The sequence below is a fragment of the Protomyctophum bolini genome (assembly GCF_963924005.1).
Source record: "Protomyctophum bolini genome assembly, chromosome: 18".
In the NCBI taxonomy this organism is placed as follows: domain Eukaryota; kingdom Metazoa; phylum Chordata; class Actinopteri; order Myctophiformes; family Myctophidae; genus Protomyctophum; species Protomyctophum bolini.
The window spans coordinates 19,555,263-19,559,731 of NC_137879.1; positions in this window are offsets into that span (position 1 = coordinate 19,555,263).

Sequence of the window (4,469 nt, forward strand, 5' to 3'; positions counted from 1 at the left end):
AGTCAGTCCCTCCGATACAGTAGTGGACAATCATCATGTCATGGTTATCAATATGCTTATGCAGATACATGTTTTGTCACTGAGCCAGGCAGCCGAGGTCATATTTCCATAACATACATGTTTTGTCACTGAGTCAGGCAGCTGAGGTCATATTTCATAACAGCTTTAATCATTCTCTCTCTCTCTCTCTCTCTCTCTCTCTCTCTCTCTCTCTCTCTCTCTCTCGGTTTCTATCTCTCTGTCTTTCTCTGTCTCTCTCTTTGTCTAATTTTCCTTTGCTTCATTTGCTTTCATTATTGCACACGCGCACGCACGCACTCACGCACGCACTCACAGATGCACACACGACACGTGCACTGTCTCCGTTTAACTCCCAGCCAACTCCTCGCTGCTGAGCCAGATCAAAGGTACCTCATCTTTGTGAATGAAGTCTGTTGATTTATTTATATGCCTGTCTGTCTTTAAACCTTTCAATCAGCTACTACAAAAAGGGGCATATTTCCCCACCACCTCTGGTAACAGAGTGGGTCATATCATATTATTCTCTGCAACGAGTGCACTCTTTGAAGTCCAGTAACACAGACTTCAATGAGACAATTCCTCCCAGTGAGAAAGTGTGGGGGCTGCTCGTAGATCTCTAATGCAGAATGAATTCCCATTGGATGTAGTTGTGATCTGCCTGAGCTGTGTCACAAATCTTCGTGTTTGGGTCTAAATTAGTTCGAAAGAGGATAATGAATAGGTTTACATTTACTGGCCTGTGTTCCCTGTGGGGTTCATTCTTTTTTGTACAATCTTTGATTGTAAACTCCGGAAGGTTGGTGCATGCAGCAGGCTACTTTGGAAGTGTAAAGCCTAACTGGAGTTGGTACAATGTATGTTCAGGAGGAAGACTACTACACCTTCAAAGAATAAGATTGTTGACCATACCATACTATTCCCCACATGCTAATTCCCATTCCTAGTCCTGTCCTCAGGTAACAAGCTTGATCAACATTGCCATGGTAACCGAGTAAACTCCTCCCTCAATTTAAAATGCCATGGTGACTGATCGCACCACCATCGCTACTCACCGTGGCCCTGCTGCCATGGTAACTGACAAGCTCTCCACCCCTGCTCCAATAAGGGAAGAGTAGATATTTCATGTACTCACAGTTGTTTCTAGTTTCAGGTTCCAGATGGGGGTCTTGATTGAAGGTGTGTCCACAGACGACTGCCAAGAAGGATGCCTCTCTCCTCAGACCCCAGGCGGCCAAATACATAGCGCCCCCCCCCACCTATACCTTGCGCCACTTACTGTAATTCATCCCCTCACTCATCCATTCTTGCCCCTCGCTATATCTCTCACTCATCCTCACACCCCCATTCTCACTTCCCTGTTACCTTCATCCTCTCCCCTCATCCTCAACCTCCCTTCTTCGTCCTTTCCCCGCCATTCCCTGGCCTCATCCTCCCTTCATTCCATTCATGCATAATTTCCTATCATGACTTTTCATCTTCTTCTTTTCTAAATAAAATATTAAACAATGTTTGATTGAATAGGTCTGTACTACTGAATTTATACTTAACCCTATGATAGTTAGTAACGTATTTACTTTACTGAACCCATGTTGCTTATGCCGCTGCTGGAAATTTATCACAAAAAAGATGGGTTATTGGCCATATCAGAAATATAAGAAGGTTTTTACTTTGTGTTGCGTGTAAACTGTTCATTGTGTTGTTTGAAGCTAGGCGACCATATGGTTAAAGAAATGTTCAATTATTGTTCCCTGCTGTTGCAACACAGGTTAGAGAGATGCCAGACCCTTTTGCCCTTTTAACAGTAATTAATTATGCTTGGTCCCTCATTGTGTCTCTTGACATGTTCACAAAGAAAGACAGGGAGTGGTATATACCTCAAAGGTCATTATATGTCTTCAAGTAGACGGATGGAAATATGTTCCACAGAGGACGGGGACACCAATGGGGATCAGGTAGCCCATAATAGAATGTTGTCATGGAGGAGCAGTAAGAGTAAAGTAAGTAAAACATGATGTTGCAGGGAGTATTAATGAAGCGAATAAGGTGTACGTGTGTAGTGTGCTTTTTGCATTCAGGGCACCAGTATATCTTTACTCAACTGTACACCAAATACTGTCTGTGTGTGTGTGTGTGTGTGTGTGTGTGTGTGTGTGTGTGTGTGTGTGTGTGTGTGTGTGTGTGTAAAAAATGGATAAATAAATCCAACACAATTGAGCCATGCATTTTTATGCATTTTCTATTCTGAAGACTGCCACAAAGATTTCTTTAGATTACAAATTTAATTCAAATGTCCATACATTAATTAGAAAATACAAAAAAAAAAAAAAAAAAGCTTTGGTTTTTTACGGAACAATTGTTTTGTGTTTATTTTATGTACAATACTGTGGCCTTCAGAGGCCAGCACTACAAATAGAGATAGGTATTGATGCCATTATGGTCCATTAAACTATGTGGTTTGAGTTCGAAACAGCATCTGAAAATAGGTACCCATTTGAAGTTGCTGAGAAACATAGCATTGCAGCGGCATGGACACACACTACCACCTGCTTTCCTCTTTATTTATTGATGGACCTGTGTTTTCACAGGCCTTGATGCAGTTGGACATCTGTGGCAACAGTGGGAGATGTAAGCTGGATGTGTCACAGATCTGAGAATAGCTGTCGAAAAAGGGAGGGGGGCTCTCTGGAGGAGTTTGGTATAGATCCTATTCCTACCTCAATATCCACTTTATCCAGGGATGCTGCCATTTTAAACTGACCTAAGACAAATACCACACAGACTAACAGGGTGAAAACAATACCAGCCGTGCTGTCACGGCTGGTAATAACCTGACACCTGATCAATTTAATCTTGTTTCTCTAATCTCATTACAATAAGAATCTAGTCAACCCTATAATCCGATTGGAATTCTGGAATCCTTTCTCCATAGACCATAGTAGAAGACTTTAAAACACCTGACTATAAGGATTTGGATTTTCATTGGGAGAATGTAATGAAATAGTCCACACCCCTCTGAAGAGGTGCCCTAACATGTATTTGGGTCAATTCAGGGCAATGATTGGTGGAACACCTTTGTCATCTGTTTTTAAGTTTTTAGTGTATTTTGGTCTTCTGATTCATGTATTTTGATGTTGTTGTATATAGTGAATGACTCTCGCCTGTTGAGTGTTGTGTTCTGTTGTTGTCTCGGCTACAATGAAATTGTATTTGAAGAGCATAAATGAAAATTCTAGTTCAACAAACAAACTCTCATGGCCTCCAGGCACCGACAGCGTGTCGGGCTGGGGGTTCGAATCCCGATCCCAACGACCTTTGCTGCATGTCACTCCCCATCTCTCTCCCCATTCCTTATCATACTACTATCCAAAAAAGGGGGGTCCTCTCTTTTTCTGTCTTTCTTGCTTTGGCTGGCTTTCTTTTCCTTTCCTTTTAGTCGCTGTATTTGGCCCTGGTAGGCCATTAGAACAGGGGGTGTGGTGAAAGGCACCTTATCCATGAGGACAAACCACACATGCAGCCAGTTTGCAGCAGTGGGTCCCACTTTATGCCCTCTCCTCGCCCTGGACAGGAAGATGAGATCATGGATGGTGGCAATTAGCCAGCTCAGGAGAAAAAGTGTGTCCATTAACATGTTACATGTATGATTAAAACAAATATAATTTCAACATGTACATACTTTATTTTTGTATTGGATCATTTATTTAATACGCATATGTTGACACAGGGATGTAAACTTGGAAAGATAACAAGGACAGACACAGAGTCCCCCATAAATAATTGAATTTACTTGGATGGAATGGATGGATGCCCTATTTTGGGTTACAAAAAATAAAAAGAATAGAAAGGGTTATTGCCCCATCTACTGGTTGTCTTATTATGTCATTATTATTTTGGTTAAAACAAAAAAGGTCTTTGTTAAAAAGTTTAAGCTCTATATCCTGTATCTCAGTCACACGCACACGCACGCACACACGGTGTGCGTGTGTGTGTGTGTGTGTGTGTGTGTGTGTGTGTGTGTGTGACTGTACATTGTACAAATTATATGACGACTTACGTACAATAGTACCTTTGCATTCAAGATGGTAAAATGTTTTTCATGCATGTCATGATGCATAATAATGGTCTATTGGTCTCTGGTATGTTGTGTGACTGAGTTTATTTTTATTATTATGGGTCAACAAATAAAAAACATCAGAACAGAAAAGGGGCATTGATTGGACCAGAATTTACTTGACGTAGACTGGATTTGTCATACATCGGATAATCGGATTGGAAGACAGCAGGGGGGGGGGCTAAACCCCTTGGCTCCTGATTTGTAGTTGACCAGAAACGACCCGTTCCATTGGCCAGTCGAAATGAACTAAGCAACAACAGGTTTCCTATGTTTCTGATTGGTCTAACCTGCTGTCAGTCAGAGGTCCTAAACCGGTTGGCGGCTTGGCGCGAGA